We start from the raw sequence: 20,695 nt of genomic DNA, 5'->3' as shown, positions 1-20,695 counted from the left end.
TAAACGACACGTTGCTGCCTCATTCACCACCTCCACACACCCACACCAGCGTGGCTTTATGCTTTCAAGTCTGCAAGTCTTTTAGGGAGGCAAGATAATGTTTGAGAAATTTGAATGGAACAGTGTAAATGATCCGTCACTGCCTTCAGCAGATTGCACTCTGGCATGCCAGCGCATCTGCAGGCAGGCACCTGGCCATGATATCCGGCAGTGGCGCGAGGGAAAAGAAAAGTCTTCTTCGAGCCGGATTTGAACCCGCGACCTAAGGATTGCCTTATTAACAACTACAGTCCTCCGCTCTACCAACTGAGCTATCAAAGGCGCTAGCCTAAAGAGTTGGACTGAAAACTGACAAGTGCATTTAGGACAGACTCGGATGCTCTCCTATGATTGTAGAACGAGTACATCTGGCAAAAGCCTAGCCCTAGCCCCTGAACTTAATCCTATCTCCTTCCTTTCAGACATGGCTGAAAACGGTGTCCCTGGTGGTCTAGTGGCTAGGATTCGGCGCTCTCACCGCCGCGGCCCGGGTTCGATTCCCGGTCAGGGAAGCGTGTGCTTTCTTGCACACCAAGTCCACTACAAGACTCTGGAAGCCCCCCACCCACATGCTGTGTAGGTTAAAGGAATGTAAAGCGTCCTCCTTCTGCTACTTCCTTTTTTGCCAAACTTATAAACGACATGTTGCTGCCTCATTCACCACCTCCACACACCCACACCAGCGTGGCTTCATGCTTTCAAGTCTGCAAGTCTTTTAGGGAGGCAAGATAATGTTTGAGAAATTTGAATGGAACAGTGTAAATGATCCGTCACTGCCTTCAGCAGATTGCACTCTGGCATGGCAGCGCATCTGCAGGCAGGCACCTGGCCATGATATCCGGCAGTGGCGCGAGGGAAAAGAAAAGTCTTCTTCAAGCCGGATTTGAACCCGCGACCTAAGGATCGCCTTATTAACAACTACAGTCCTCCGCTCTACCAACTGAGCTATCAAAGGCGCTAGCCTAAAGAGTTGGACTGAAAACTGACAAGTGCATTTAGGACAGACTCGGATGCTCTCCTATGATTGTAGAACGAGTACATCTGGCAAAAGCCTAGCCCTAGCCCCTGAACTTAATCCTATCTCCTTCCTTTCAGACGTGGCTGAAAACGGTGTCCCTGGTGGTCTAGTGGCTAGGATTCGGCGCTCTCACCGCCGCGGCCCGGGTTCGATTCCCGCTCAGGGAAGCGTCTGCTTTCTTGCACACCAAGTCCACTACAAGATTCTGGAAGCCCCCCACCCACATGCTGTGTAGGTTAAAGGAATGTAAAGCGTCCTCCTTCTGCTACTTCCTTTATTGCCAAACTTCTAAACGACACGTTGCTGCCTCATTCACCACCTCCACACACCCACACCAGCGTGGCTTTATGCTTTCAATTCTGCAAGTCTTTTAGGGAGGCAAGATAATGTTTGAGAAATTTGAATGGAACAGTGTAAATGATCCGTCACTGCCTTCAGCAGATTGCACTCTGGCATGCCAGCGCATCTGCAGGCAGGCACCTGGCCATGATATCCGGCAGTGGCGCGAGGGAAAAGAAAAGTCTTCTTCGAGCCGGATTTGAACCCGCGACCTAAGGATTGCCTTATTAACAACTACAGTCCTCCGCTCTACCAACTGAGCTATCAAAGGCGCTAGCCTAAAGAGTTGGACTGAAAACTGACAAGTGCATTTAGGACAGACTCGGATGCTCTCCTATGATTGTAGAACGAGTACATCTGGCAAAAGCCTAGCCCTAGCCCCTGAACTTAATCCTATCTCCTTCCTTTCAGACATGGCTGAAAACGGTGTCCCTGGTGGTCTAGTGGCTAGGATTCGGCGCTCTCACCGCCGCGGCCCGGGTTCGATTCCCGCTCAGGGAAGCGTGTGCTTTCTTGCACACCAAGTCCACTACAAGACTCTGGAAGCCCCCCACCCACATGCTGTGTAGGTTAAAGGAATGTAAAGCGTCCTCCTTCTGCTACTTCCTTTTTTGCCAAACTTCTAAACGACATGTTGCTGCCTCATTCACCACCTCCACACACCCACACCAGCGTGGCTTTATGCTTTCAAGTCTGCAAGTCTTTTAGGGAGGCAAGATAATGTTTGAGAAATTTGAATGGAACAGTGTAAATGATCCGTCACTGCCTTCAGCAGATTGCACTCTGGAATGCCAGCGCATCTGCAGGCAGGCACCTGGCCATGATATCCGGCAGTGGCGCGAGGGAAAAGAAAAGTCTTCTTCGAGCCGGATTTGAACCCGCAACCTAAGGATCGCCTTATTAACAACTACAATCCTCCGCTCTACCAACTGAGCTATCAAAGGTGCTAGCCTAAAGAGTTGGACTGAAAACTGACAAGTGCATTTAGGACAGACTCGGATGCTCTCCTATGATTGTAGAACGAGTACATCTGGCAAAAGCCTAGCCCTAGCCCCTGAACTTAATCCTATCTCCTTCCTTTCAGACGTGGCTGAAAACGGTGTCCCTGGTGGTCTAGTGGCTAGGATTCGGCGCTCTCACCGCCGCGGCCCGGGTTCGATTCCCGCTCAGGGAAGCGTGTGCTTTCTTGCACACCAAGTCCACTACAAGACTCTGGAAGCCCCCCACCCACATGCTGTGTAGGTTAAAGGAATGTAAAGCGTCCTCCTTCTGCTACTTCCTTTTTTGCCAAACTTCTAAACGACATGTTGCTGCCTCATTCACCACCTCCACACACCCACACCAGCGTGGCTTTATGCTTTCAAGTCTGCAAGTCTTTTAGGGAGGCAAGATAATGTTTGAGAAATTTGAATGGAACAGTGTAAATGATCCGTCACTGCCTTCAGCAGATTGCACTCTGGAATGCCAGCGCATCTGCAGGCAGGCACCTGGCCATGATATCCGGCAGTGGCGCGAGGGAAAAGAAAAGTCTTCTTCGAGCCGGATTTGAACCCGCAACCTAAGGATCGCCTTATTAACAACTACAATCCTCCGCTCTACCAACTGAGCTATCAAAGGTGCTAGCCTAAAGAGTTGGACTGAAAACTGACAAGTGCATTTAGGACAGACTCGGATGCTCTCCTATGATTGTAGAACGAGTACATCTGGCAAAAACCTAGCCCTAGCCCCTGAACTTAATCCTATCTCCTTCCTTTCAGACGTGGCTGAAAACGGTGTCCCTGGTGGTCTAGTGGCTAGGATTCGGCGCTCTCACCGCCGCGGCCCGGGTTCGATTCCCGCTCAGGGAAGCGTGTGCTTTCTCGCACACCAAGTCCACTACAAGACTCTGGAAGCCCCCCACCCACATGCTGTGTAGGTTAAAGGAATGTAAAGCGTCCTCCTTCTGCTACTTCCTTTTTTGCCAAACTTCTAAACGACACGTTGCTGCCTCATTCACCACCTCCACACACCCACACCAGCGTGGCTTTATGCTTTCAAGTCTGCAAGTCTTTTAGGGAGGCAAGATAAAGTTTGAGAAATTTGAATGGAACAGTGTAAATGATCCGTCACTGCCTTCAGCAGATTGCACTCTGGCATGCCAGCGCATCTGCAGGCAGGCACCTGGCCATGATATCCGGCAGTGGCGCGAGGGAAAAGAAAAGTCTTCTTCGAGCCGGATTTGAACCCGCGACCTAAGGATTGCCTTACTAACAACTACAGTCCTCCGCTCTACCAACTGAGCTATCAAAGGCACTAGTCTAAAGAGTTGGACTGAAAACTGACAAGTGCATTTAGGACAGACTCGGATGCTCTCCTATGATTGTAGAACGAGTACATCTGGCAAAAGCCTAGCCCTAGCCCCTGAACTTAATCCTATCTCCTTCCTTTCAGACGTGGCTGAAAACGGTGTCCCTGGTGGTCTAGTGGCTAGGATTCGGCGCTCTCACCGCCGCGGCCCGGGTTCGATTCCCGCTCAGGGAAGCGTGTGCTTTCTTGCACACCAAGTCCACTACAAGACTCTGGAAGCCCCCCACCCACATGCTGTGTAGGTTAAAGGAATGTAAAGCGTCCTCCTTCTGCTACTTCCTTTTTTGCCAAACTTCTAAACGACATGTTGCTGCCTCATTCACCACCTCCACACACCCACACCAGCGTGGCTTTATGCTTTCAAGTCTGCAAGTCTTTTAGGGAGGCAAGATAATGTTTGAGAAATTTGAATGGAACAGTGTAAATGATCCGTCACTGCCTTCAGCAGATTGCACTCTGGCATGCCAGCGCATCTGCAGGCAGGCACCTGGCCATGATATCCGGCAGTGGCGCGAGGGAAAAGAAAAGTCTTCTTCGAGCCGGATTTGAACCCGCAACCTAAGGATCGCCTTATTAACAACTACAATCCTCCGCTCTACCAACTGAGCTATCAAAGGTGCTAGCCTAAAGAGTTGGACTGAAAACTGACAAGTGCATTTAGGACAGACTCGGATGCTCTCCTATGATTGTAGAACGAGTACATCTGGCAAAAGCCTAGCCCTAGCCCCTGAACTTAATCCTATCTCCTTCCTTTCAGACGTGGCTGAAAATGGTGTCCCTGGTGGTCTAGTGGCTAGGATTCGGCGCTCTCACCGCCGCGGCCCGGGTTCGATTCCCGCTCAGGGAAGCGTGTGCTTTCTTGCACACCAAGTCCACTACAAGACTCTGGAAGCCCCCCACCCACATGCTGTGTAGGTTAAAGGAATGTAAAGCGTCCTCCTTCTGCTACTTCCTTTTTTGCCAAACTTCTAAACGACACGTTGCTGCCTCATTCACCACCTCCACACACCCACACCAGCGTGGCTTTATGCTTTCAAGTCTGCAAGTCTTTTAGGGAGGCAAGATAATGTTTGAGAAATTTGAATGGAACAGTGTAAATGATCCGTCACTGCCTTCAGCAGATTGCACTCTGGCATGCCAGCGCATCTGCAGGCAGGCACCTGGCCATGATATCCGGCAGTGGCGCGAGGGAAAAGAAAAGTCTTCTTCGAGCCGGATTTGAACCAGCGACCTAAGGATTGCCTTATTAACAACTACAGTCCTCCGCTCTACCAACTGAGCTATCAAAGGCGCTAGCCTAAAGAGTTGGACTGAAAACTGACAAGTGCATTTAGGACAGACTCGGATGCTCTCCTATGATTGTAGAACGAGTACATCTGGCAAAAGCCTAGCCCTAGCCCCTGAACTTAATCCTATCTCCTTCCTTTCAGACGTGGCTGAAAACGGTGTCCCTGGTGGTCTAGTGGCTAGGATTCGGCGCTCTCACCGCTGCGGCCCGGGTTCGATTCCCGCTCAGGGAAGCGTGTGCTTTCTTGCACACCAAGTCCACTACAAGACTCTGGAAGCCCCCTACCCACATGCTGTGTAGGTTAAAGGAATGTAAAGCGTCCTCCTTCTGCTACTTCCTTTTTTGCCAAATTTCTAAACGACACGTTGCTGCCTCATTCACCACCTCCACACACCCACACCAGCGTGGCTTTATGCTTTCAAGTCTGCAAGTCTTTTAGGGAGGCAAGATAAAGTTTGAGAAATTTGAATGGAACAGTGTAAATGATCCGTCACTGCCTTCAGCAGATTGCACTCTGGCATGCCAGCGCATCTGCAGGCAGGCACCTGGCCATGATATCCGGCAGTGGCGCGAGGGAAAAGAAAAGTCTTCTTCGAGCCGGATTTGAACCCGCGACCTAAGGATTGCCTTACTAACAACTACAGTCCTCCGCTCTACCAACTGAGCTATCAAAGGCACTAGTCTAAAGAGTTGGACTGAAAACTGACAAGTGCATTTAGGACAGACTCGGATGCTCTCCTATGATTGTAGAACGAGTACATCTGGCAAAAGCCTAGCCCTAGCCCCTGAACTTAATCCTATCTCCTTCCTTTCAGACGTGGCTGAAAACGGTGTCCCTGGTGGTCTAGTGGCTAGGATTCGGCGCTCTCACCGCCGCGGCCCGGGTTCGATTCCCGCTCAGGGAAGCGTGTGCTTTCTTGCACACCAAGTCCACTACAAGACTCTGGAAGCCCCCCACCCACATGCTGTGTAGGTTAAAGGAATGTAAAGCGTCCTCCTTCTGCTACTTCCTTTTTTGCCAAACTTCTAAACGACACGTTGCTGCCTCATTCACCACCTCCACACACCCACACCAGCGTGGCTTTATGCTTTCAAGTCTGCAAGTCTTTTAGGGAGGCAAGATAATGTTTGAGAAATTTGAATGGAACAGTGTAAATGATCCGTCACTGCCTTCAGCAGATTGCACTCTGGCATGCCAGCGCATCTGCAGGCAGGCACCTGGCCATGATATCCGGCAGTGGCGCGAGGGAAAAGAAAAGTCTTCTTCGAGCCGGATTTGATCCCGCGACCTAAGGATTGCCTTATTAATAACTACAGTCCTCCGCTCTACCAACTGAGCTATCAAAGGCGCTAGCCTAAAGAGTTGGACTGTAAACTGACAAGTGCATTTAGGACAGACTCGGATGCTCTCCTATGATTGTAGAACGAGTACATCTGGCAAAAGCCTAGCCCTAGCCCCTGAACTTAATCCTATCTCCTTCCTTTCAGACGTGGCTGAAAACGGTGTCCCTGGTGGTCTAGTGGCTAGGATTCGGCGCTCTCACCGCCGCGGCCCGGGTTCGATTCCCGCTCAGGGAAGCGTGTGCTTTCTTGCACACCAAGTCCACTACAAGACTCTGGAAGCCCCCCACCCACATGCTGTGTAGGTTAAAGGAATGTAAAGCGTCCTCCTTCTGCTACTTCCTTTTTTGCCAAACTTCTAAACGACACGTTGCTGCCTCATTCACCACCTCCACACACCCACACCAGCGTGGCTTTATGCTTTCAAGTCTGCAAGTCTTTTAGGGAGGCAAGATAAAGTTTGAGAAATTTGAATGGAACAGTGTAAATGATCCGTCACTGCCTTCAGCATATTGCACTCTGGCATGCCAGCGCATCTGCAGGCAGGCACCTGGCCATGAAATCCGGCAGTGGCGCGAGGGAAAAGAAAAGTCTTCTTCGAGCCGGATTTGAACCCGCGACCTAAGGATTGCCTTACTAACAACTACAGTCCTCCGCTCTACCAACTGAGCTATCAAAGGCGCTAGACTAAAGAGTTGGACTGAAAACTGACAAGTGCATTTAGGACAGACTCGGATGCTCTCCTATGATTGTAGAACGAGTACATCTGGCAAAAGCCTAGCCCTAGCCCCTGAACTTAATCCTATCTCCTTCCTTTCAGACGTGGCTGAAAACGGTGTCCCTGGTGGTCTAGTGGCTAGGATTCGGCGCTCTCACCGCCGCGGCCTGGGTTCGATTCCCGCTCAGGGAAGCGTGTGCTTTCTTGCACACCAAGTCCACTACAAGACTCTGGAAGCCCCCCACCCACATGCTGTGTAGGTTAAAGGAATGTAAAGCGTCCTCCTTCTGCTACTTCCTTTTTTGCCAAACTTCTAAACGACACGTTGCTGCCTCATTCACCACCTCCACACACCCACACCAGCGTGGCTTTATGCTTTCAAGTCTGCAAGTCTTTTAGGGAGGCAAGATAATGTTTGAGAAATTTGAATGGAACAGTGTAAATGATCCGTCACTGCCTTCAGCAGATTGCACTCTGGCATGCCAGCGCATCTGCAGGCAGGCACCTGGCCATGATATCCGGCAGTGGCGCGAGGGAAAAGAAAAGTCTTCTTCGAGCCGGATTTGAACCCGCAACCTAAGGATCGCCTTATTAACAACTACAATCCTCCGCTCTACCAACTGAGCTATCAAAGGCACTAGCCTAAAGAGTTGGACTGAAAACTGACAAGTGCATTTAGGACAGACTCGGATGCTCTCCTATGATTGTAGAACGAGTACATCTGGCAAAAGCCTAGCCCTAGCCCCTGAACTTAATCCTATCTCCTTCCTTTCAGACGTGGCTGAAAACGGTGTCCCTGGTGGTCTAGTGGCTAGGATTCGGTGCTCTCACCGCCGCGGCCCGGGTTCGATTCCCGCTCAGGGAAGCGTGTGCTTTCTTGCACACCAAGTCCACTACAAGACTCTGGAAGCCCCCCACCCACATGCTGTGTAGGTTAAAGGAATGTAAAGCGTCCTCCTTCTGCTACTTCCTTTTTTGCCAAACTTCTAAACGACACGTTGCTGCCTCATTCACCACCTCCACACACCCACACCAGCGTGGCTTTATGCTTTCAAGTCTGCAAGTCTTTTAGGGAGGCAAGATAATGTTTGAGAAATTTGAATGGAACAGTGTAAATGATCCGTCACTGCCTTCAGCAGATTGCACTCTGGCATGCCAGCGCATCTGCAGGCAGGCACCTGGCCATGATATCCGGCAGTGGCGCGAGGGAAAAGAAAAGTCTTCTTCGAGCCGGATTTGATCCCGCGACCTAAGGATTGCCTTATTAACAACTACAGTCCTCCGCTCTACCAACTGAGCTATCAAAGGCGCTAGCCTAAAGAGTTGGACTGTAAACTGACAAGTGCATTTAGGACAGACTCGGATGCTCTCCTATGATTGTAGAACGAGTACATCTGGCAAAAGCCTAGCCCTAGCCCCTGAACTTAATCCTATCTCCTTCCTTTCAGACGTGGCTGAAAACGGTGTCCCTGGTGGTCTAGTGGCTAGGATTTGGCGCTCTCACCGCCACGGCCCGGGTTCGATTCCTGGTCAGGGAAGCGTGTGCTTTCTTGCACACCAAGTCCACTACAAGACTCTGGAAGCCCCCCACCCACATGCTGTGTAGGTTAAAGGAATGTAAAGCGTCCTCCTTCTGCTACTTCCTTTTTTGCCAAACTTCTAAACGACACGTTGCTGCCTCATTCACCACCTCCACACACCCACACCAGCGTGGCTTTATGCTTTCAAGTCTGCAAGTCTTTTAGGGAGGCAAGATAATGTTTGAGAAATTTGAATGGAACAGTGTAAATGATCCGTCACTGCCTTCAGCAGATTGCACTCTGGCATGCCAGCGCATCTGCAGGCAGGCACCTGGCCATGAAATCCGGCAGTGGCGCGAGGGAAAAGAAAAGTCTTCTTCGAGCCGGATTTGAACCCGCGACCTAAGGATTGCCTTACTAACAACTACAGTCCTCCGCTCTACCAACTGAGCTATCAAAGGCACTAGACTAAAGAGTTGGACTGAAAACTGACAAGTGCATTTAGGACAGACTCGGATGCTCTCCTATGATTGTAGAACGAGTACATCTGGCAAAAGCCTAGCCCTAGCCCCTGAACTTAATCCTATCTCCTTCCTTTCAGACGTGGCTGAAAACGGTGTCCCTGGTGGTCTAGTGGCTAGGATTCGGCGCTCTCACCGCCGCGGCCCGGGTTCGATTCCCGCTCAGGGAAGCGTGTGCTTTCTTGCACACCAAGTCCACTACAAGACTCTGGAAGCCCCCCACCCACATGCTGTGTAGGTTAAAGGAATGTAAAGCGTCCTCCTTCTGCTACTTCCTTTTTTGCCAAACTTCTAAACGACACGTTGCTGCCTCATTCACCACCTCCACACACCCACACCAGCGTGGCTTTATGCTTTCAAGTCTGCAAGTCTTTTAGGGAGGCAAGATAATGTTTGAGAAATTTGAATGGAACAGTGTAAATGATCCGTCACTGCCTTCAGCAGATTGCACTCTGGCATGCCAGCGCATCTGCAGGCAGGCACCTGGCCATGATATCCGGCAGTGGCGCGAGGGAAAAGAAAAGTCTTCTTCGAGCCGGATTTGAACCCGCGACCTAAGGATTGCCTTATTAACAACTACAGTCCTCCGCTCTACCAACTGAGCTATCAAAGACGCTAGCCTAAAGAGTTGGACTGAAAACTGACAAGTGCATTTAGGACAGACTCGGATGCTCTCCTATGATTGTAGAACGAGTACATCTGGCAAAAGCCTAGCCCTAGCCCCTGAACTTAATCCTATCTCCTTCCTTTCAGACATGGCTGAAAACGGTGTCCCTGGTGGTCTAGTGGCTAGGATTCGGCGCTCTCACCGCCGCGGCCCGGGTTCGATTCCCGCTCAGGGAAGCGTGTGCTTTCTTGCACACCAAGTCCACTACAAGACTCTGGAAGCCCCCCACCCACATGCTGTGTAGGTTAAAGGAATGTAAAGCGTCCTCCTTCTGCTACTTCCTTTTTTGCCAAACTTCTAAACGACACGTTGCTGCCTCATTCACCACCTCCACACACCCACACCAGCGTGGCTTTATGCTTTCAAGTCTGCAAGTCTTTTAGGGAGGCAAGATAAAGTTTGAGAAATTTGAATGGAACAGTGTAAATGATCCGTCACTGCCTTCAGCATATTGCACTCTGGCATGCCAGCGCATCTGCAGGCAGGCACCTGGCCATGAAATCCGGCAGTGGCGCGAGGGAAAAGAAAAGTCTTCTTCGAGCCGGATTTGAACCCGCGACCTAAGGATTGCCTTACTAACAACTACAGTCCTCCGCTCTACCAACTGAGCTATCAAAGGCACTAGACTAAAGAGTTGGACTGAAAACTGACAAGTGCATTTAGGACAGACTCGGATGCTCTCCTATGATTGTAGAACGAGTACATCTGGCAAAAGCCTAGCCCTAGCCCCTGAACTTAATCCTATCTCCTTCCTTTCAGACGTGGCTGAAAACGGTGTCCCTGGTGGTCTAGTGGCTAGGATTCGGCGCTCTCACCGCCGCGGCCTGGGTTCGATTCCCGCTCAGGGAAGCGTGTGCTTTCTTGCACACCAAGTCCACTACAAGACTCTGGAAGCCCCCCACCCACATGCTGTGTAGGTTAAAGGAATGTAAAGCGTCCTCCTTCTGCTACTTCCTTTTTTGCCAAACTTCTAAACGACACGTTGCTGCCTCATTCACCACCTCCACACACCCACACCAGCGTGGCTTTATGCTTTCAAGTCTGCAAGTCTTTTAGGGAGGCAAGATAATGTTTGAGAAATTTGAATGGAACAGTGTAAATGATCCGTCACTGCCTTCAGCAGATTGCACTCTGGCATGCCAGCGCATCTGCAGGCAGGCACCTGGCCATGATATCCCGCAGTGGCGCGAGGGAAAAGAAAAGTCTTCTTCGAGCCGGATTTGATCCCGCGACCTAAGGATTGCCTTATTAACAACTACAGTCCTCCGCTCTACCAACTGAGCTATCAAAGGCGCTAGCCTAAAGAGTTGGACTGTAAACTGACAAGTGCATTTAGGACAGACTCGGATGCTCTCCTATGATTGTAGAACGAGTACATCTGGCAAAAGCCTAGCCCTAGCCCCTGAACTTAATCCTATCTCCTTCCTTTCAGACGTGGCTGAAAACGGTGTCCCTGGTGGTCTAGTGGCTAGGATTCGGCGCTCTCACCGCCGCGGCCCGGGTTCGATTCCCGCTCAGGGAAGCGTGTGCTTTCTTGCACACCAAGTCCACTACAAGACTCTGGAAGCCCCCCACCCACATGCTGTGTAGGTTAAAGGAATGTAAAGCGTCCTCCTTCTGCTACTTCCTTTTTTGCCAAACTTCTAAACGACACGTTGCTGCCTCATTCACCACCTCCACACACCCACACCAGCGTGGCTTTATGCTTTCAAGTCTGCAAGTCTTTTAGGGAGGCAAGATAAAGTTTGAGAAATTTGAATGGAACAGTGTAAATGATCCGTCACTGCCTTCAGCATATTGCACTCTGGCATGCCAGCGCATCTGCAGGCAGGCACCTGGCCATGAAATCCGGCAGTGGCGCGAGGGAAAAGAAAAGTCTTCTTCGAGCCGGATTTGAACCCGCGACCTAAGGATTGCCTTACTAACAACTACAGTCCTCCGCTCTACCAACTGAGCTATCAAAGGCACTAGACTAAAGAGTTGGACTGAAAACTGACAAGTGCATTTAGGACAGACTCGGATGCTCTCCTATGATTGTAGAACGAGTACATCTGGCAAAAGCCTAGCCCTAGCCCCTGAACTTAATCCTATCTCCTTCCTTTCAGACGTGGCTGAAAACGGTGTCCCTGGTGGTCTAGTGGCTAGGATTCGGCGCTCTCACCGCCGCGGCCTGGGTTCGATTCCCGCTCAGGGAAGCGTGTGCTTTCTTGCACACCAAGTCCACTACAAGACTCTGGAAGCCCCCCACCCACATGCTGTGTAGGTTAAAGGAATGTAAAGCGTCCTCCTTCTGCTACTTCCTTTTTTGCCAAACTTCTAAACGACACGTTGCTGCCTCATTCACCACCTCCACACACCCACACCAGCGTGGCTTTATGCTTTCAAGTCTGCAAGTCTTTTAGGGAGGCAAGATAATGTTTGAGAAATTTGAATGGAACAGTGTAAATGATCCGTCACTGCCTTCAGCAGATTGCACTCTGGCATGCCAGCGCATCTGCAGGCAGGCACCTGGCCATGATATCCGGCAGTGGCGCGAGGGAAAAGAAAAGTCTTCTTCGAGCCGGATTTGAACCCGCAACCTAAGGATCGCCTTATTAACAACTACAATCCTCCGCTCTACCAACTGAGCTATCAAAGGCACTAGCCTAAAGAGTTGGACTGAAAACTGACAAGTGCATTTAGGACAGACTCGGATGCTCTCCTATGATTGTAGAACGAGTACATCTGGCAAAAGCCTAGCCCTAGCCCCTGAACTTAATCCTATCTCCTTCCTTTCAGACGTGGCTGAAAACGGTGTCCCTGGTGGTCTAGTGGCTAGGATTCGGTGCTCTCACCGCCGCGGCCCGGGTTCGATTCCCGCTCAGGGAAGCGTGTGCTTTCTTGCACACCAAGTCCACTACAAGACTCTGGAAGCCCCCCACCCACATGCTGTGTAGGTTAAAGGAATGTAAAGCGTCCTCCTTCTGCTACTTCCTTTTTTGCCAAACTTCTAAACGACACGTTGCTGCCTCATTCACCACCTCCACACACCCACACCAGCGTGGCTTTATGCTTTCAAGTCTGCAAGTCTTTTAGGGAGGCAAGATAATGTTTGAGAAATTTGAATGGAACAGTGTAAATGATCCGTCACTGCCTTCAGCAGATTGCACTCTGGCATGCCAGCGCATCTGCAGGCAGGCACCTGGCCATGATATCCGGCAGTGGCGCGAGGGAAAAGAAAAGTCTTCTTCGAGCCGGATTTGAACCCGCGACCTAAGGATTGCCTTATTAACAACTACAGTCCTCCGCTCTACCAACTGAGCTATCAAAGACGCTAGCCTAAAGAGTTGGACTGAAAACTGACAAGTGCATTTAGGACAGACTCGGATGCTCTCCTATGATTGTAGAACGAGTACATCTGGCAAAAGCCTAGCCCTAGCCCCTGAACTTAATCCTATCTCCTTCCTTTCAGACATGGCTGAAAACGGTGTCCCTGGTGGTCTAGTGGCTAGGATTCGGCGCTCTCACCGCCGCGGCCCGGGTTCGATTCCCGCTCAGGGAAGCGTGTGCTTTCTTGCACACCAAGTCCACTACAAGACTCTGGAAGCCCCCCACCCACATGCTGTGTAGGTTAAAGGAATGTAAAGCGTCCTCCTTCTGCTACTTCCTTTTTTGCCAAACTTCTAAACGACACGTTGCTGCCTCATTCACCACCTCCACACACCCACACCAGCGTGGCTTTATGCTTTCAAGTCTGCAAGTCTTTTAGGGAGGCAAGATAAAGTTTGAGAAATTTGAATGGAACAGTGTAAATGATCCGTCACTGCCTTCAGCATATTGCACTCTGGCATGCCAGCGCATCTGCAGGCAGGCACCTGGCCATGAAATCCGGCAGTGGCGCGAGGGAAAAGAAAAGTCTTCTTCGAGCCGGATTTGAACCCGCGACCTAAGGATTGCCTTACTAACAACTACAGTCCTCCGCTCTACCAACTGAGCTATCAAAGGCACTAGACTAAAGAGTTGGACTGAAAACTGACAAGTGCATTTAGGACAGACTCGGATGCTCTCCTATGATTGTAGAACGAGTACATCTGGCAAAAGCCTAGCCCTAGCCCCTGAACTTAATCCTATCTCCTTCCTTTCAGACGTGGCTGAAAACGGTGTCCCTGGTGGTCTAGTGGCTAGGATTCGGCGCTCTCACCGCCGCGGCCTGGGTTCGATTCCCGCTCAGGGAAGCGTGTGCTTTCTTGCACACCAAGTCCACTACAAGACTCTGGAAGCCCCCCACCCACATGCTGTGTAGGTTAAAGGAATGTAAAGCGTCCTCCTTCTGCTACTTCCTTTTTTGCCAAACTTCTAAACGACACGTTGCTGCCTCATTCACCACCTCCACACACCCACACCAGCGTGGCTTTATGCTTTCAAGTCTGCAAGTCTTTTAGGGAGGCAAGATAATGTTTGAGAAATTTGAATGGAACAGTGTAAATGATCCGTCACTGCCTTCAGCAGATTGCACTCTGGCATGCCAGCGCATCTGCAGGCAGGCACCTGGCCATGATATCCCGCAGTGGCGCGAGGGAAAAGAAAAGTCTTCTTCGAGCCGGATTTGATCCCGCGACCTAAGGATTGCCTTATTAACAACTACAGTCCTCCGCTCTACCAACTGAGCTATCAAAGGCGCTAGCCTAAAGAGTTGGACTGTAAACTGACAAGTGCATTTAGGACAGACTCGGATGCTCTCCTATGATTGTAGAACGAGTACATCTGGCAAAAGCCTAGCCCTAGCCCCTGAACTTAATCCTATCTCCTTCCTTTCAGACGTGGCTGAAAACGGTGTCCCTGGTGGTCTAGTGGCTAGGATTCGGCGCTCTCACCGCCGCGGCCCGGGTTCGATTCCCGCTCAGGGAAGCGTGTGCTTTCTTGCACACCAAGTCCACTACAAGACTCTGGAAGCCCCCCACCCACATGCTGTGTAGGTTAAAGGAATGTAAAGCGTCCTCCTTCTGCTACTTCCTTTTTTGCCAAACTTCTAAACGACACGTTGCTGCCTCATTCACCACCTCCACACACCCACACCAGCGTGGCTTTATGCTTTCAAGTCTGCAAGTCTTTTAGGGAGGCAAGATAAAGTTTGAGAAATTTGAATGGAACAGTGTAAATGATCCGTCACTGCCTTCAGCATATTGCACTCTGGCATGCCAGCGCATCTGCAGGCAGGCACCTGGCCATGAAATCCGGCAGTGGCGCGAGGGAAAAGAAAAGTCTTCTTCGAGCCGGATTTGAACCCGCGACCTAAGGATTGCCTTACTAACAACTACAGTCCTCCGCTCTACCAACTGAGCTATCAAAGGCACTAGACTAAAGAGTTGGACTGAAAACTGACAAGTGCATTTAGGACAGACTCGGATGCTCTCCTATGATTGTAGAACGAGTACATCTGGCAAAAGCCTAGCCCTAGCCCCTGAACTTAATCCTATCTCCTTCCTTTCAGACGTGGCTGAAAACGGTGTCCCTGGTGGTCTAGTGGCTAGGATTCGGCGCTCTCACCGCCGCGGCCTGGGTTCGATTCCCGCTCAGGGAAGCGTGTGCTTTCTTGCACACCAAGTCCACTACAAGACTCTGGAAGCCCCCCACCCACATGCTGTGTAGGTTAAAGGAATGTAAAGCGTCCTCCTTCTGCTACTTCCTTTTTTGCCAAACTTCTAAACGACACGTTGCTGCCTCATTCACCACCTCCACACACCCACACCAGCGTGGCTTTATGCTTTCAAGTCTGCAAGTCTTTTAGGGAGGCAAGATAATGTTTGAGAAATTTGAATGGAACAGTGTAAATGATCCGTCACTGCCTTCAGCAGATTGCACTCTGGCATGCCAGCGCATCTGCAGGCAGGCACCTGGCCATGATATCCGGCAGTGGCGCGAGGGAAAAGAAAAGTCTTCTTCGAGCCGGATTTGAACCCGCAACCTAAGGATCGCCTTATTAACAACTACAATCCTCCGCTCTACCAACTGAGCTATCAAAGGCACTAGCCTAAAGAGTTGGACTGAAAACTGACAAGTGCATTTAGGACAGACTCGGATGCTCTCCTATGATTGTAGAACGAGTACATCTGGCAAAAGCCTAGCCCTAGCCCCTGAACTTAATCCTATCTCCTTCCTTTCAGACGTGGCTGAAAACGGTGTCCCTGGTGGTCTAGTGGCTAGGATTCGGTGCTCTCACCGCCGCGGCCCGGGTTCGATTCCCGCTCAGGGAAGCGTGTGCTTTCTTGCACACCAAGTCCACTACAAGACTCTGGAAGCCCCCCACCCACATGCTGTGTAGGTTAAAGGAATGTAAAGCGTCCTCCTTCTGCTACTTCCTTTTTTGCCAAACTTCTAAACGACACGTTGCTGCCTCATTCACCACCTCCACACACCCACACCAGCGTGGCTTTATGCTTTCAAGTCTGCAAGTCTTTTAGGGAGGCAAGATAATGTTTGAGAAATTTGAATGGAACAGTGTAAATGATCCGTCACTGCCTTCAGCAGATTGCACTCTGGCATGCCAGCGCATCTGCAGGCAGGCACCTGGCCATGATATCCGGCAGTGGCGCGAGGGAAAAGAAAAGTCTTCTTCGAGCCGGATTTGATCCCGCGACCTAAGGATTGCCTTATTAACAACTACAGTCCTCCGCTCTACCAACTGAGCTATCAAAGGCGCTAGCCTAAAGAGTTGGACTGTAAACTGACAAGTGCATTTAGGACAGACTCGGATGCTCTCCTATGATTGTAGAACGAGTACATCTGGCAAAAGCCTAGCCCTAGCCCCTGAACTTAATCCTATCTCCTTCCTTTCAGACGTGGCTGAAAACGGTGTCCCTGGTGGTCTAGTGGCTAGGATTCGGCGCTCTCACCGCCACGGCCCGGGTTCGATTCCTGGTCAGGGAAGCGTGTGCTTTCTTGCACACCAAGTCCACTACAAGACTCTGGAAGCCCCCCACCCACATGCTGTGTAGGTTAAAGGAATGTAAAGCGTCCTCCTTCTGCTACTTCCTTTTTTGCCAAACTTCTAAACGACACGTTGCTGCCTCATTCACCACCTCCACACACCCACACCAGCGTGGCTTTATGCTTTCAAGTCTGCAAGTCTTTTAGGGAGGCAAGATAATGTTTGAGAAATTTGAATGGAACAGTGTAAATGATCCGTCACTGCCTTCAGCAGATTGCACTCTGGCATGCCAGCGCATCTGCAGGCAGGCACCTGGCCATGAAATCCGGCAGTGGCGCGAGGGAAAAGAAAAGTCTTCTTCGAGCCGGATTTGAACCCGCGACCTAAGGATTGCCTTACTAACAACTACAGTCCTCCGCTCTACCAACTGAGCTATCAAAGGCACTAGACTAAAGAGTTGGACTGAAAACTGACAAGTGCATTTAGGACAGACTCGGATGCTCTCCTATGATTGTAGAACGAGTACATCTGGCAAAAGCCTAGCCCTAGCCCCTGAACTTAATCCTATCTCCTTCCTTTCAGACGTGGCTGAAAACGGTGTCCCTGGTGGTCTAGTGGCTAGGATTCGGCGCTCTCACCGCCGCGGCCCGGGTTCGATTCCCGCTCAGGGAAGCGTGTGCTTTCTTGCACACCAAGTCCACTACAAGACTCTGGAAGCCCCCCACCCACATGCTGTGTAGGTTAAAGGAATGTAAAGCGTCCTCCTTCTGCTACTTCCTTTTTTGCCAAACTTCTAAACGACACGTTGCTGCCTCATTCACCACCTCCACACACCCACACCAGCGTGGCTTTATGCTTTCAAGTCTGCAAGTCTTTTAGGGAGGCAAGATAAAGTTTGAGAAATTTGAATGGAACAGTGTAAATGATCCGTCACTGCCTTCAGCATATTGCACTCTGGCATGCCAGCGCATCTGCAGGCAGGCACCTGGCCATGAAATCCGGCAGTGGCGCGAGGGAAAAGAAAAGTCTTCTTCGAGCCGGATTTGAACCCGCGACCTAAGGATTGCCTTACTAACAACTACAGTCCTCCGCTCTACCAACTGAGCTATCAAAGGCACTAGACTAAAGAGTTGGACTGAAAACTGACAAGTGCATTTAGGACAGACTCGGATGCTCTCCTATGATTGTAGAACGAGTACATCTGGCAAAAGCCTAGCCCTAGCCCCTGAACTTAATCCTATCTCCTTCCTTTCAGACGTGGCTGAAAACGGTGTCCCTGGTGGTCTAGTGGCTAGGATTCGGCGCTCTCACCGCCGCGGCCTGGGTTCGATTCCCGCTCAGGGAAGCGTGTGCTTTCTTGCACACCAAGTCCACTACAAGACTCTGGAAGCCCCCCACCCACATGCTGTGTAGGTTAAAGGAATGTAAAGCGTCCTCCTTCTGCTACTTCCTTTTTTGCCAAACTTCTAAACGACACGTTGCTGCCTCATTCACCACCTCCACACACCCACACCAGCGTGGCTTTATGCTTTCAAGTCTGCAAGTCTTTTAGGGAGGCAAGATAATGTTTGAGAAATTTGAATGGAACAGTGTAAATGATCCGTCACTGCCTTCAGCAGATTGCACTCTGGCATGCCAGCGCATCTGCAGGCAGGCACCTGGCCATGATATCCCGCAGTGGCGCGAGGGAAAAGAAAAGTCTTCTTCGAGCCGGATTTGATCCCGCGACCTAAGGATTGCCTTATTAACAACTACAGTCCTCCGCTCTACCAACTGAGCTATCAAAGGCGCTAGCCTAAAGAGTTGGACTGTAAACTGACAAGTGCATTTAGGACAGACTCGGATGCTCTCCTATGATTGTAGAACGAGTACATCTGGCAAAAGCCTAGCCCTAGCCCCTGAACTTAATCCTATCTCCTTCCTTTCAGACGTGGCTGAAAACGGTGTCCCTGGTGGTCTAGTGGCTAGGATTCGGCGCTCTCACCGCCGCGGCCCGGGTTCGATTCCCGCTCAGGGAAGCGTGTGCTTTCTTGCACACCAAGTCCACTACAAGACTCTGGAAGCCCCCCACCCACATGCTGTGTAGGTTAAAGGAATGTAAAGCGTCCTCCTTCTGCTACTTCCTTTTTTGCCAAACTTCTAAACGACACGTTGCTGCCTCATTCACCACCTCCACACACCCACACCAGCGTGGCTTTATGCTTTCAAGTCTGCAAGTCTTTTAGGGAGGCAAGATAAAGTTTGAGAAATTTGAATGGAACAGTGTAAATGATCCGTCACTGCCTTCAGCATATTGCACTCTGGCATGCCAGCGCATCTGCAGGCAGGCACCTGGCCATGAAATCCGGCAGTGGCGCGAGGGAAAAGAAAAGTCTTCTTCGAGCCGGATTTGAACCCGCGACCTAAGGATTGCCTTACTAACAACTACAGTCCTCCGCTCTACCAACTGAGCTATCAAAGGCACTAGACTAAAGAGTTGGACTGAAAACTGACAAGTGCATTTAGGACAGACTCGGATGCTCTCCTATGATTGTAGAACGAGTACATCTGGCAAAAGCCTAGCCCTAGCCCCTGAACTTAATCCTATCTCCTTCCTTTCAGACGTGGCTGAAAACGGTGTCCCTGGTGGTCTAGTGGCTAGGATTCGGCGCTCTCACCGCCGCGGCCTGGGTTCGATTCCCGCTCAGGGAAGCGTGTGCTTTCTTGCACACCAAGTCCACTACAAGACTCTGGAAGCCCCCCACCCACATGCTGTGTAGGTTAAAGGAATGTAAAGCGTCCTCCTTCTGCTACTTCCTTTTTTGCCAAACTTCTAAACGACACGTTGCTGCCTCATTCACCACCTCCACACACCCACACCAGCGTGGCTTTATGCTTTCAAGTCTGCAAGTCTTTTAGGGAGGCAAGATAATGTTTGAGAAATTTGAATGGAACAGTGTAAATGATCCGTCACTGCCTTCAGCAGATTGCACTCTGGCATGCCAGCGCATCTGCAGGCAGGCACCTGGCCATGATATCCGGCAGTGGCGCGAGGGAAAAGAAAAGTCTTCTTCGAGCCGGATTTGAACCCGCAACCTAAGGATCGCCTTATTAACAACTACAATCCTCCGCTCTACCAACTGAGCTATCAAAGGCACTAGCCTAAAGAGTTGGACTGAAAACTGACAAGTGCATTTAGGACAGACTCGGATGCTCTCCTATGATTGTAGAACGAGTACATCTGGCAAAAGCCTAGCCCTAGCCCCTGAACTTAATCCTATCTCCTTCCTTTCAGACGTGGCTGAAAACGGTGTCCCTGGTGGTCTAGTGGCTAGGATTCGGTGCTCTCACCGCCGCGGCCCGGGTTCGATTCCCGCTCAGGGAAGCGTGTGCTTTCTTGCACACCAAGTCCACTACAAGACTCTGGAAGCCCCCCACCCACATGCTGTGTAGGTTAAAGGAATGTAAAGCGTCCTCCTTCTGCTACTTCCTTTTTTGCCAAACTTCTAAACGACACGTTGCTGCCTCATTCACCACCTCCACACACCCACACCAGCGTGGCTTTATGCTTTCAAGTCTGCAAGTCTTTTAGGGAGGCAAGATAATGTTTGAGAAATTTGAATGGAACAGTGTAAATGATCCGTCACTGCCTTCAGCAGATTGCACTCTGGCATGCCAGCGCATCTGCAGGCAGGCACCTGGCCATGATATCCGGCAGTGGCGCGAGGGAAAAGAAAAGTCTTCTTCGAGCCGGATTTGATCCCGCGACCTAAGGATTGCCTTATTAACAACTACAGTCCTCCGCTCTACCAACTGAGCTATCAAAGGCGCTAGCCTAAAGAGTTGGACTGTAAACTGACAAGTGCATTTAGGACAGACTCGGATGCTCTCCTATGATTGTAGAACGAGTACATCTGGCAAAAGCCTAGCCCTAGCCCCTGAACTTAATCCTATCTCCTTCCTTTCAGACGTGGCTGAAAACGGTGTCCCTGGTGGTCTAGTGGCTAGGATT

At 50.6% G+C, this 20,695-nt stretch overlaps 1 non-coding gene across 1 annotated transcript; it reads left to right on the top strand.

Moving 5' to 3' along the window:
- The first annotated feature begins 479 nt into the window (after positions 1-479).
- On the top strand, positions 480-551 carry trnae-cuc (transfer RNA glutamic acid (anticodon CUC)). Its single transcript has one exon. It is a non-coding gene; the product is annotated as a tRNA-Glu (tRNA).
- The last annotated feature ends 20,144 nt before the right edge of the window (positions 552-20,695 follow it).

The sequence above is a fragment of the Hoplias malabaricus genome, unplaced genomic scaffold (genome assembly GCF_029633855.1).
Source record: "Hoplias malabaricus isolate fHopMal1 unplaced genomic scaffold, fHopMal1.hap1 scaffold_90, whole genome shotgun sequence".
Classification (NCBI taxonomy): domain Eukaryota; kingdom Metazoa; phylum Chordata; class Actinopteri; order Characiformes; family Erythrinidae; genus Hoplias; species Hoplias malabaricus.
Note: the sequence above shows the minus strand (reverse complement) of the source record. Positions and strands in the feature narration are given on the sequence as shown.